At 45.6% G+C, this 14491-nt stretch overlaps 1 protein-coding gene across 2 annotated transcripts in view; it reads left to right on the top strand.

The window, feature by feature from the left end:
* Positions 1-14491, top strand: part of MYO5B (myosin VB) — a 338715-nt gene that overhangs the window by 161450 nt on the left and 162774 nt on the right. The window lies entirely within an intron of this gene.

The raw sequence follows: 14491 nt of genomic DNA, 5'->3' as shown, positions 1-14491 counted from the left end.
GGTTTGAAGTGTTTTGGAAACCAAATCAACCCCAGGTTCTTTTCTTAACCACATTTCCTCAAGTCTTCTTCTTCTTATGAACCTGAGCCTAGGCCTGGAGAGCAGTGGGTCCTTAGACTCTGATGAGCAGTGCAGTTAATGCCTTGTGTCTCGTCTCTCCTTGACTTCCTTTTGGCTGTCTTGCCTCTTCTCCAGGTGTAATGAATCCATTTTATACCATCACCATTCATTTTACAGATCTCACTGAAGGCTCCGTTTTGAAAGAACCAAGACTCTGGCAACTTCTTAAAATGCCAGGCATTTGGGGCAGAAATAGAAGCTTCAAATTAGCAGTCAAGCGTAGTGGTTTCAGATTTTTAGCCTGAAAGTGGTGTTCTGTTTAGGCACTTAAGTGGGTCTCATTTTGCTCTTATTTTTCTAACTCAGAGAGATAGGTACAGGTCTGTTTCATCAGAAAGTAGGCTAGGTGAGTGTATTAGTCAGGGTTTGAGTGTGTATGTGTGAAAAGAGGGGTTTTTATTTTAAGAAATTGGCTCGTGCAGCTGTTGGGGGTTGGCATGTCCAAAATCTGCAGGATTAGGCTGGCAGGTTGGAGATCCAGGGAAAAGATGGTACAAGATTTTGAGTCTGAAGACAGTCTACTGGCAGAATTCTCTTTGGTGGGGATGTCAGAGTTTTTTGTCTTATGACCTTCAACTGATTGGATGAGGCCTACCCACATTATGAAGAGTAATCTGCTTTTCTCCGTGTCTACTGATGTAAATGTTAATTTCATCTTAAATGAAAAAACAAAAACAAAACACCTTTATAGCAGTATCCAGACTAGTGTTTGGCCAAATGTCTGGAAACTGTGGCCTAGCCAAACTGACATGTAAAATTTACCACCATGCTGTTGTTCTTGAACTGTCAAGGTATAGTGTAGGGAAAGATAGTTTTACCAAAGTTTTGGTGGAAATGCATTTTCCAGTTAACAGTAAAATGCTGGATCCTTTCAGCTCAGTCTTTCTTGCCCCCTCTAGAGAACATCTTACAGAGCGAGCAGGAGAAGCAGGAGTGCTTTGTGGGGAGCAGGGCTGTGTAGAGAGGAGTGAGAGGGAATCCCATTTAAGATGGTCAGTGCTGCCATGGATGTCAGAGTATAATTTTCAGCCCAGTAAAAGTTTCCATGAGGAAAAACTGTTTTGTAAGCTTCCTTACTAGTTTATAATGGTCTTGTTGCTGGCTGTGGAGATCTGTATGTAAAAGATCTGCTTCCTCATAGAAACACAATGACCATATTTAATATGAGCAGTGATCAGAGAACAGAAACAGTATAATAAGTAGAATGATCTACCGCTGTTTCATTTCTCCAAAATGTGATAGATTGCGGAGCTAAACACGACCTTTGACCTCTCTAATGTCATAAAAAGGCCACAAGCTGTGTTCTGGGCGTGACCAGGAGTCCCTTAGCTTGGTAAGCCGTCGAGGCACACACTGCAGACTTAAGTGTGGTTCAGGCCCGTGTCACGTGGCGGGGATGAGTGAGGGGTGTGACGCAGCACGTGGCCCCGCCAAGTGTGTGCACAGTGCAGGGGACCTGGGGTCTGGACAGGCTTCTGTGTCTTGGGAGAAGCACTTACGCCGAGTCCTCGCTTGCTTCATGTGCAGAAGACCATCCTTACTGCTTTACAGCTGGTTTCCTTATGGTTCTGAAATGGAAGGTGACTGTGGCCTGGCTCTGACAACTTCTACCATGCTACAGGTTCTGCCAGCTCCCTGAGACTGTCCTCTCGTGGATGTCCTTGATGTTAGTTTCCATCCCATTTTGCTCTCCTAGCTAGTTGCACTTAGATGTATCAGAAGTTTGTTTTCTTTTCTAATTTTTAATTGGAGGATAATTACAGTGTTGCATTGGTTTCTGCCATATGGCTTTTCTTTATCAGACTTCTTGAGGCTCCCCTACAGCTTTGAGAACCCCCTTGCCTCCAGCTTATAGATCCTCTTGACTGAATGCCTCCATTCTTTCTACGCATGAAGCTGTACACACAGTTATTCTACTCTCAGGTTATTTCACTTGTTTGGGTCCTTGTTCATGCCCATTAGTGGGAAGGGACAGGGGTTGGCATCCAGGGTGATGGTGATACGATCTTGCTTAGGGGAATGCATTTGTTGATTAAGGGGTTTGGATTTTAAAGTTGGACAAAGAATTGCTTTACTAAGGGTTTTCTTTAAGGTCTTAACGTTTATAATCGTTTTACCCACCAAGTCCCAGGGCGTAGAAAATAATACTGCTGAAATTCTTGTGCAATTTTTGCTCATGAACGTGCATAAGAAGTATAAGGCCAGCACACGTGGCTCGGGGGAGAGAGCTATTTTTTAATAAGTTCCGACGTCAGCAGCTCGGGGTTTCTGCTATTGATCTGAGGGGCATGTTAGAAGCCCCAGCAGAATCTTTGCAGGGAGAGAGGGAGACTCACTGGTCAGATGCAGGGACGGTTTTTGCTGTATTGCCATTCTGGGCCTTCACTGTCAACTTTGAATACTAAACACACTCATTTTACAATTCGTCTGCCAACTGTGTAGTGTGCTTCCTTACTCATCAGTGAGTTGCTGAAATGATTGTTATGTGGATCAAGTCGCCGTGGTCTAACACAGTGTGCTTTGAATCTGAGCCTCCACGACAGCTGGGTGATTAAGGGTACAAGAAGCTAACGTTAATGACTCCCAGCCCGCGGTGATGGTGACTCAGTTGCCCTTGGACTCAGCATTTCTTTTTCTTGATTCACTGTGGACTGGATTTTCTTTCTTGATGGGGTTCACTCTGGGTCTCTGCAACTCGCGATGCCTTGATTGTAGGAGGGAAGTCTGTCAAAGCTCGAAGGGATAAATCCGACCTTCATCCCCATCCCGAGAGTTCCTGCAGAGTCTTGTGCTGGAAAGGATGAGGAGACACAATGGCAAGACGATTGGTTCACTGTCCCTATCCTTGTTGACCTCAGGCGAGGCTTGAGAGTACATGGAGACTTACAGTGAATAAAAGGGCAGAAGGAACTTGAAACATCAAACTTCTGAATTCTGCCTTCTACGTAAGAACCTATAGTTCCCCGTGAGAAATGGGACTGACCATTGCTTTATTTCTCCTCCTCCCTTGTGCATGATCCAAAATGCCCTTTCTCTCACTTTTACCTACCCTCGTTCTAGCCTCAGTCCCTGGGTTAAATCACATCAGCCAACATTTATAAAGTATCAGTGATTTGACAGGCTCCTTGCTAAGTGAACACTAGGAAACGTGAGACCTCTCCCCACTTCTTAAGGCATCCACAGTCTTTCTGGAGAGAGAGGACACAGTAGACCAAAAAGCCTGTAACTGCAGGAAGTGTAAACCGAAGTCACGCTCACGGTCGTTTGAATTGAGTTTGGGGATGATTGTCACATCTGATCCAAGAAAGTGTAGCATTGATGCCAGATCTTGATGAATTGCTCGGATTTATAAGGTGAGATGCAGGCGTCTAGGTCGGTGGAAGAGAATGATTGTTACCCCAACAGTGGGGCCTCAAAAAGCGCAAAACCTTAAAACTAGAGCACATAGTCACAAAACCACAGCCACATGTACTTCACACCCCCTTAGGATGTTTGTAGTCGAAGACTTCACAGGTATTGGCAAGGATGTGGAGAAGTTAGAATCCTGATACGATGCAAGTGGGAATTAAGATGGTGCAGCTGCTTTGCAAAATAGTCTGGCAGTTCTTCAAAAGTTTAGACAGTGTTATCACATGACTCAGCCATTCTGCTCTTAGATATTAAAACACATTCCGAGAGAAATGAAAACATATTCACACAGAAACTTACCCACAGACATTCATATTTAATGGAATGTTCACATAGAATTGTTCACAGTAGCCGAAAGGCAGAAGAAAAAAATCTAAAAATCCATCAACCAACCAATCGGTAAATAAAATATGGTTATATCCATACAGTGGAATATGGCACATAAAAAGGAACAAGATATGGTACACGGTACCACAGGGATGAACCTTGAAAACATGCTCAGTGAAAGAAGCCAGACATGAAAGAACACAGAGTGTGATTCCACTTATATGAAGTGTCCAGAATGGACAAATATATAGAGGGAGGTAGATTAGTGTTTGCCCAGGGCTGGAGGTTCGAGGGGAAATGGGAAGTGATTGCTGATCAGTATGTTTTTTTGGTTTTGTTTTTAGCTGTGGTGGGGGCTGGTGGTGAAAATTTTCTGTAATTGATTGTGTGGATGGATGCACAACTCTGCAAATGCACTGAAACCCATTGAATTGTGTACTTTAAATGGGTGAGTGTGTGTTCTGTGAATTATATCTCAAAAAAGCTATTATTCACAAAAGGCATGGTCTGGGGACAGTGCCCAGGAAAATTTAACCTATGTGATAAGTGGGTCTAGGTTTGGTGTGGACTATACAGTTAGAGACAGGGTGACTGGACTTGGGAGGAACCTGAAAGCTGGGGTGAGCTTTGGCAGAAAAGTGTGTTCTGTTAACACAGGGTACAGAGATGGTCAGTTAAGTTTAGGAAACCCTGGATTAATCAAGTGAAACATCTGCCTTCAAGGCAGGGGTTTTTAGAGCAGCTATGTTGATATGCTTTCTGAGTCTCCAAGATGGAGATGCGTTATGCTGGGTTTGCAAATCATATTTAGACACAAAACTGTTTTCAAAGATTATCTCAAGGACTCTTTGGAAAATGCTGGCTTCAAGCAATGGAGACATTCTGGAGCTTGTTAGATAAAGAGATAATATGACACAAGGGATGTTCAGAGAGCGATGTTTCTCTGATGGGCCCTATTTCAAAATCTATTCCTTCTCTCCATGTTCTGATACCATTTCCAAGGATGAGAACACCTTCTTGTGATGAGCTTAGATTCTTGCGGAAATGCCTTGCCTATTTAAATGACCTCTGTATAATGAATGGCAGTAGATCGTGAAGCTGGAATTCAGACCCAGTCTGTGTGCCCCGAAGCCCTTTGTACCAGCGGAGAGGCTGTACTCCCTCCATCAGCGGGGCCTGCGACTGGCCCTGGGTAGTCTTCCCAGAACAGAGCAGGCTGTGGTCCTTGGGGCCATGAGGGCTGAGGGATAGACCTTTTCCCTTGAGGTTTCACATAAGTCTAAATGTCAGAGTGAGATGAGAGTCTCGGTGTATTTTCTAGCTCTGCTAGTGGGGCCGGGCCATCTTACTCTACTGCCCAGGTCTGATCCTTTTCTTGAGGTTTTGTGTTCTTTTCTGAAAGAAAGTAGGGACAGTGTGAAACAAACTCATTTGCTCATAGAGTTCACACATGTCCATCTGGTTCTGCTAGGCTGTGGGCTGTAGATGGAATGGGATGTCCCTGGGGTCCTGGGAGGGTCATGCCACTCAGTACACCTGGGGTAGCCAGTGGACCACCCCCCACCCTGCACCCCATCATGGGAGCACTCCCAGAGAAGTCCTGACTGTGGAAATGTTTTGCAGAAGGGAGAGGACACTGTACATTTTCCATCGTCTGAGGTCCAAAAAAAAAAAAAGCAATAGAACTGACGGCTTTATCTTCCTGATCATTAATGTGAAATACTCTGGATACTCAAGAACGGACTCAGGACACTTCAGGATCTCTTTTAGGCTGCAGACTTTGTGGCATTTGGATCTTTGGGGAAATAATCTTTAAAAGGAACTGCACATAGGTGTGGAGAAGGCAATGGCACCCCACTCCAGTACTCTTGCCTGGAAAATCCCATGGATGGAGGAGCCTGGTAGGCTGCAGTCCATGGGGTCGCTAAGAGTCGGACACGACTTAGTGACTTCCCTTTCACTTTTCACTTTCATGCATTGGAGAAGGAAATGGCAACCCACTCCAGTTTCTTGCGTGGAGAATCCCAGGGACAGAGGAACCTGGTGGGCTTCTGTCTATGGGGTCGCACAGAGTCGGACACGACTGAAGCGACTTAGCAGCAGGAGCACATAGGTGACCTAAATTCACACCTTGCTTTGAGATCCAGTTTGAAGTAGGATGATGTCAGTTTCTTCCTTCCTTTTTGGTGTGAGGTGGTTTATTATTCTGGGTTGTATAGTTTGGAGAAGTTTGGGATGTCGAGTACTTCCTGATCGAGCCTCCTGTTTTCAGTGAGGAGAGCCAGGTTTCGTTTCTCTGTAAGGTATTACTGTGTAGGAGTGTCCAGGGGTCTGTCCCTGGTGACGTGTTTCCCACCCGCTGTGTGTCCACACACAAAGCCTTTGGGCCTGAATTTCTCAGCGTCTTCACTCTTTAAGAACAGTGGCCCCGCCGCAGAGAGAGACTTGGACCTGCGAGAGGTCATGAGGAACCTTTAAAAGTCGTTGAACACTATAAAAATTGGAGGTGCGGCAGTCTGGATGGGAGAGGAGTTTGGGGGAGAATGAATATATGTGTATGTATGGCTGAGTCCCTCTGCTGTCCACCTGAAACTCTGACAGCATTGTCAATCGACTATGCTCCAATGCAAAATAAAAAGTTAAAAATATGAGGGTGCTAATGGTAAAGCTGACAGACAGCTTCCTCGGCTGCTGTTAAGTACGGCGAGCGACAGTGTTGCTGGGGAGGTGAGTAGTTAGGGAACAATGACTTGCTGGATTTTTACAGTGAAGTCTTAAAACCATGACTTCATTCAGCCCTGACTTGTGGGTGCAGCTTTCCTTTCCTTCCCATTCATTATGATTTCAAGCCAGGGCTCGTCAGGACCAGGTTGCTTTAGGACAAGGTATAAGAGATGTTCGAGATGATTGAACGCAGGAGTGACTTCCATGCTCCTCTCGGGTACTATTGCTGATTTCTAGAACTTGCCCTGAGTCATTCCCTCTGTTGAGATTCTTCCCGGGGTGCTGTCTTGCCTGGGCTCTTCCCCTGCACCTCCTCTCCCCTCATCTCCTCTCCCTGCCCTCCCATCACCCCCCCTGCCACGCCTGGACACACTCCTCACCCTCCCCAAGGGCTGCCCCAGCACTAAGGGCCATAGCATTATTTCAATACTTTGTAATCTCTTAGACTATAGAGTTTCTTTATATTTCTGCCTATCCCGTTTAAAATTCTAGTTAGACTTAAATATAGGGGAAAGTTCAGTGTGCAGGGAATATGGCTAAGTATAACATCCGTATGTTAAAAGCAATGGAGAGTAAATGCATATTGTCATCTCCTTTTAAAATTGGGAATTTTGAGAGGACTGGAACTGGGAACTTCCCTGGTGGTCCAGTGGCCGGGACCTCGCCTTCCAATGCAGGGTGTGCGGGTTCAGTCCCTGGTCGGGGCACTAAGGGCCCACAGGCCTCCTGTCAAAAAACCAAAACATAAAACAGAAGCAGCATGGTAATAGATTTAATAAAGACTCTAAAAATGGTCCACATCCAAAAAAGATTTTTTAAAAAGAATAGGACTGGATCATTTCCTTTGTCTAACTTCCGTAACACTGCAGAGGTCATGAATGTTACTAATAGTTAAGTCTCAAACCAAAAATCATAGAGCTGAAAGGTACTTTACTAATAATCACTTTTTATCCTGCCTGGGGAATACAACACGTTAGAAGGAGAGGGTCTGCGATCATCTGGCTGTTGTTCAATTGCCCGGTTGTGTCCGACTCTTTGTGACCTCATGGACTGCAGCATCCCAGGCCTCCCTGTCCCTCACCATCTCCCAGAGTTTGCCCAAGTTCATGTCCATTGCATTGCTAATACCATCCAGCCATCTCATCCTCTGACGCCCTCTTCTCCTTCTGCCCTCAATCTTTCCAGCATCAGGTAGGAATTGGCTAAGACACAGGGACGCGGGAGACCACATCCCAGCCACTCGTCCTTTGGGTGCTGCTTGACCACTCCCAGTCCATGCGGCTGTGTCTCTCAGATGTGTTCCATTTCTAACAGTTTCCACTGTCGGAATCTTGCCATCACACCGCACTCTGCTCCTCTCTGATTGCCTTCACCCGGGGGGTCTGAGGGCTTCCCTGGTGGCTCAGAAGGTAGAATCTGCCTGCAACGTGGGAGACCTGGGTTCGATCCCTGAGTTTGGAAGATCCCCTGGAGAAGGGAACAGCAACCCACTCCAGTATTCTTGCCTGGAGAATCCCATGGACAGAGGAGCCTGGCGGACTACATACAGTCCGTGGGGTTGCAAAGAGTCGGACAGGGGGGTCTGACCTCTGCCTGTGTGACTGTCTAGGATAGCCAGCATTTTCTTACCCGTGGCGGCCCCTCCCCAGCTCTGGCTGAGCATCCTGGCTCCGACGGCCCTTCCCTCTGAGCGTGGCCTTCAGCCCCTCTCCCGCTGTGGGTCACCCTGGACACCTTCGGTCTTTCTGTCTGATATCTGTGGTCTCTGAACATGATCTGCCAGGTGAGCAGTCTTCCTCACATGGAATTCCTGTTACAGAGCCTACAGTCGCACCAAGTTGGCAGGCATTTCATGTCGCAGATTTTTACCAAGTTTGCAAGCTGTTAAATTCCTATTTCTCCCCCCTACCTCCGTCCACAGATGCACAAGAATTATTTTATTACCACTGTAATGAGATTTAATTGTCTGGCAATAAGCTACGCCTATTGAAAGTGCAGTCACACACATTAAATTACACGTACAATTATATCGATTTTGATACACGTGTACATCCACGAAACCATCACCATGGCCCAGATAATGAACATTTCCTTAACTTCCCAAAGTCTCCTTGGAAAAGGAAAACTTTTTCCACCCCTGCACTGCTGGAGATGAGGAGTCACTAATCTACTATCTGTCACTATAAACAGAAACTTCCTTTAAAATATGCTGCCCTCATTCTGCACTTGCACAATTGATTTTTTATGTGCTGAGCAGGATTCATAGTTACCTGTATTAAATTTGACCTTTCATGCCCACACTCCATTATTCCAGGATATCTCTTTGACTCCTGATTTTTGCGTCTGATGTATTAAGTCTCTCTGGCTTGGCACATGTGCAAATTTAACAAATCTTTTGTTTCTGTCCTTATCTGTTGATGAGGAGGTATTAATCTGACTGGATTCCTGTAACTTGCTGGGAGCAGTCCTTTTACTAAGAACTGATCATTTAAATGAATAAACCTAAAAATTAAGTCAAGTCCTTACCTGTATTTTAAATCGGGTTAAAAGCTGTGCCCACTGGATTGGTCAGATGTGATTTTCTGGGGCCAGGGGTGGGGGGGGGGGGGGCTCATGTCTGAGGAAGTGGGCAAAGGAGACCCTAGTGAGCACCCCCAGCCTCACCGCTTCCTTCCCGTGTTTCACCTGGTCATGTTCTTTCATCTGAGGCGCCTCCTCCATTTGCTCAGCTGAAGCAGCAGGAGGATGCATGTGTGTCCTTCCATCCTCGGGTTATTGTAAGAAGCAGCCAGCGCTCCTCACACGTGAGCCTGAGCCGTGACTGAGCCCCAGGCGGAGCCCAGCGGACGCCCCTGCGCCCACCCCCCGGGTCCTGCTTGTGACACAGTCTGGTCACGCTCGTCCTCACACACCAGCTACTTTCAAAACTCACAGTGGTGCTGACATGTGAATAAGATTTCGTTTTACAGGGTGTCTGAAATAATTTTCAGTTGAAGCAGCTAATAAAATGTGAAGCCTAGCAGGGTGAAATGGCATTTCTATTTACATCGTGATAATGTCTTTCACGCCATGTTAGCCACTCTTTCTTTTTTAGCTGCATAGTTTCATGTTTATATCCCGAAAGACAAGAGTGTCTATGGATGTCACCTGCTAATGTGTACAAGTTTAGTAGGAAAGGAAGACGCCAGGAAGCGAGGCGGTTCAGCTTCCAGGGACAGGACTGTCTGCGTTCTCAGAACATAGGAGCTGTGGGGCCTTGGCAAGTCAATCTCACTTAGCACCAGTGCCTGCGTCTTTAAAACAGGGATACATATTGTGTCAAAATCATCAGGTTGCTAGAATTAAGTGAATTGATAAATGAAGAGTACTTAGAATGATTTCTGGAACAGAGTGAGTGCTCAATAAGTGTTTGATCCAGTGATGGTGGTAGTGATAGCCTGGTGATAATACTGATGAGTTGATGGTAAGTAATGTCATTATCATTTCATAGCATCCAAAGGAAGGAAGTGCTGGAAGGAGACATCAGTACTGAGCAGGATTTCCTTTATATGTCTCCCTCAGAGGACAGGTGGTCCTTCAGGGCCAAGGGAATAGTAGAAGGCTGGCCATTTTGTGTGGTTAGTAATGTTCTTTTGGCTTTTTTTTTATAGGCTTATGTGTGAAATTAGAATTACGGAAGTTTAATAGATGGTTGCCAATCTGTCTAGAGGAAATACAGCATCAATTGCGCGATGTCTAAAGCTGTCTTGTCATATGCAGGAAGCCAAGAGCTTTGAGATTTGAACTTAGAGTGAAGTTTAACTGTAACTGACCCAGCCACCCCTAGATTAGTGTTAGAATGTGGACGCCACTGCCCTCGGTGATGGCGTCTGTAAGCTTGTGTGTATGTGTGCTGAGTCCCTTGAGTTGTGTCCAACTCTTTGCGACCCCAGGGGCTGTACTCCGCCAGGCTCCTCTGTCCTTGGGATTCTCCAGGCAAGAATACTACAGTGGGTTGCTATTTCCTCCTCCAGGGGATCTTCCCAAGCCAGGGGTCAAACCTGGGTCTCTTGCATTACAAGTGGGTTCTCACCTGGGAAGCCCCATCTGTAAGCTAAAGCAAAAGGAAAGTAATACATGACACTGCAGGAATGGAGCGATTATTTGATTGTTTTTATAGGCATTTGCTTGAGAGACAGCCTGCCCACCATCACTAACTACGTGCGTGCTGAAGGCTGGAAAGCAGTTTTTTGCAAGAGTGTGGAAGTGAGACCCGGTCTCTCCTGGTCCTGTGGTGGTGCTTCGGTTGTTACAGCAGCATCTTCAGATAGCTGGGCACGTTGAGTTTTGGAAGATTCACTGGAATGTGGGAACACAATTTTAGAACTTTCTTTTTTTCACAGTCTTTTAAGATGTAAAATTCTGTTGGTGCATCTCTTATAATGTGCACAGTGTATTAATACAGTAGCTTAGAAATTATAAATTCATATTTCTGGGGGAGCTGGCTCACAGTTTTCCTTATACACAGGGAAAAAGAAAGAAAGCCGGTTTAGTGCCCAGGGCAGTGTCTAAAGCCATAGATGCAGTGGTCTTTGTGGACTAGTTCATGGTCCCTCCTGCTGGAATTCCTCTGGGTGTGCTACAGTGGGGAGAAGGTGAGAGAAGGTGGCTGGCTCAGTGCAAGCCTTGCCCGTCATGGCACGTAGAGCATGGTCGCTATTCCTGTCAGTGTCTCGTTTGTAGACTGGGTTAAAGAGCCCTGCTCTCTTGAATGACCATTTGTAAAATTAGATAGTCAGTGGAAATTTGCTGTATGGTGCAGAGAGCTCAAATCTGGTGCTCTGTGACAGCCTGTGCTGTGCTTATTCGTGTCTGCCTCTTTGCGACCCCGTGGACTGTGGCCCGCCAGGCTCCTCTGTCCATGGGGATGCTCCAGGCAAGAATACTGGAGTGGGTTGCCATGCCCTCCTCCAGGGGATCTTCCCAGCCCAGGGATCGAACCCAGGTCTCCCGCACTGCAGGTGGATTCTTTACCATCTTTACCAGGGAAGCTGCTGTGACAACCTAGAGGGCTGAGATGGGCTGGGAGAGGACATACCTATACCTGTGACCGATTCGTGTTGATGTATGGCAGGAACCAACACAATATTGTAAAGCAATGATCTTCCAGTTAAAAATAAGTAAGTATAAATTTTTAAAAAGAGCGCTGCTCTCTTAGTAGCTCTCTGATTACATTAGGACACAGGTTCCAGTGTAACGACGGACAGTGTTTTGTCTTGAAAGAGAAGAAAATCTTGGGGAGGTCCTTTATAATGGAGATCAGTTGTTAGAATTGAATCCTAGCACCATCCTTGCCCATGGAGGGAATAAGCAGAGGCTCCCCAAGGGCTTCATTTCAAAGTCACAGAGGAAATCTACCCACCCCTCGCTCCAACACACACACACACACCTGCTTTATTGAATCAGAATTTCATGGGTGAAACCAAATTATCTTTTTTTTAACTCTACAACTGATTCAGAAACTATCATCTTTGGACACCTGTTTGGGGAACTTTTAGAATAGATGAGTCTGTCTGATCTCGGGGATCCAGAACTGGTGCCCACAAAGAGAATCCCTGCCACGGGTGTTAAGAGCCTCCTCAGTCTTTAAGCTCTGCCTGGTTGCTTTCAGCTTCTCAGTAGGAATTAGAGATCTGAGAGTAAACTTTGATCAAGGAAAGAAGTTACGGAATTTGAACGCCTGTTAGAACTGGGGAGAAAATTCTCTGGATCCTCCAAATTTAGCAGATGGCTAGCTTTCTGCAGTGACTCTCAACCCTGCCTGCACAGGAGAATTACCTGGAAGGTTCTAAGCCACCCGTGGCCAGGCCTTACCCGCAGAGGTCAGGTTGATCACATGGTGCTCAGGGTGCTATAAACACTCCCAGATGCTATCTTAGTGAAGCTGGGTTAAGAACTTTGTTGAAACCACTTGTGTAATGTAGATGCTCCACCTGGTCTTTGTCATCAGCAGAGTTTTAGGGCGTGAGGGGACTCTTGTGCATGGGGAACGTTGTAGAAAGTGCGCAGGCCAGGAAGCATGTCCAAGAGAAAGCCCTGTATTAGTGTCCTGTAGAAACAGTGGGCACATTTAAAAGCCAATGTGTTTTGAGTCCACCTGGTTCCTGCCCCCCTCATAGATCAATGATTTTGGAAGCCAGAGAAGGGGCACCTACAGCCAAAAAATGTTGGAAATTAATTCAGTCCTCTGTATTCCCAGAACTAGAGAACAAAATGCCTCATGATTGATGACCTGCTTTAGAAAGATATCCCTTTTGATTGAAAAGGGAGTTAACCTTCTTCTGAAGAGCAAGTACCAAGAGTACTTAGAAGTATGGGATGTCTTTTTAGAAAATGCCTTGGACCTAGTAGCAGAGTAATGAAGAGCCAGGGGGACATCCTAGTATCCAGCGCCTTCTAATTAGTTATCCTTAGAGGCTAACAATACTTTCCGTAAGTACAGGGTTGGGGTAGAGGTTACTGGGGACATATTAATAAATGCAGGCGTGTGAACTATGTAGTGTCTAGCTGCATTTAGCTTAAATGTGTAGTACCAGCCTTCAGTTAAGATATCGGGGATCAATAAATGCTCACTCCAGTTGATTCTGCTTCCCCACTGGGTCGTTGGGCCCCTAGAATTTTATTCCATTTATCATTGCACATATTGATCCATCATAATTGCCTGATGTGTAGGAACTCTAGCTCAGCAACCCAAAGCAGAGATTTTTCTTCCCAGTTGTATGAGGTTGTCATTTCTACAATGCTGTTCACTTTACTTGCTTGTATTTGTAGATCCTCTTATTTTATTTTGCAGAGTATATGTTCATGAAATGAGCAGAATTTTTAAGAGTTACGCACTTGGAGTTGGAAAGTTTTTGAGGTCATATTATCTAGGACAGGGGTTCATTTTCAGCATCATCAGTATTGTGGTACTTAGACTTTCTGGAAAGTTCTAGACCCCCTCATTCTACTGTTTGAAATTTAGAGGTAAGCAGATATCTTACGGTCACTTACTCCCATCCTAGACAGTTCCTGCCTCTTTTCTGGGGTAGCCAGCAGAGCAGATTGGTCTGGGAATGCACCTTTAGTCTTTTCTTCACTAAGCAAGACTCTTTCTGGTCTGGCTAGCATTCCTCATGTGACAGTTCAGAATCCTGTTTGATTTCCTTTGAATACATTCCAGTCTTTCAGTGTACCTCATGAAATGTGGCATCTGTAATTAAACTAAGAGTGCAGATCTAGACTGACCGGAGAAGAAGTTGGCAGTCATCTCCTACTATCCTGGGACATAAATACTTAAGGTGCTGCATTAATGGAAGTCTACTAATAGTTTCTTGCTGTGATGATTGACAATGAGTCAACCGAAATCGTCCAGTGCTTCTCATCCACACCATGGTTCTGGATGTTGATCACAGTTTGGTACCAACCATTGTGAGGTCTGTTGGGGAGCCGCCGTGGTTGTAGACCCTGTCCAGATCACATTGCTAAGCGGCAGTGTCCATTTAAGCACAGAGGTTACCAGAAGCCTCTCCCGGTTCCCCTCACTTCACAACCCGAGTCCCCTTTGTCTGTGATTTAACAGTGAAACCAATGTTCACTTTCCCCTAAGCCTGGCTCTTGATTTCAGAGTGGAAATTTTAAACTTTTAATTAATTTCTCACAATAGCAGGCAGAATTCCAAGACAATTACCATGTTAGGTACTCAGAAATCATGTTCTGACAGTCAGAAGGTGAACTTCGGCACTGTCCCTTTGTCTTTAGTATATGTTAGTGGAGCAGTCGTGTCCAACTCTTTGTGACCCCGTGACTGTAGCCTGCCAGGCTCCTCTGTCCATGGAATTCTTCAGGCAAGCATACTGGGGTGGGGTGTCATTTCTTTCTCCAGGGGATCCTC

This window comes from Muntiacus reevesi, chromosome 4, assembly GCF_963930625.1.
Source record: "Muntiacus reevesi chromosome 4, mMunRee1.1, whole genome shotgun sequence".
Taxonomy (NCBI): domain Eukaryota; kingdom Metazoa; phylum Chordata; class Mammalia; order Artiodactyla; family Cervidae; genus Muntiacus; species Muntiacus reevesi.
This window is presented reverse-complemented; position numbering and strand designations above follow the sequence as displayed.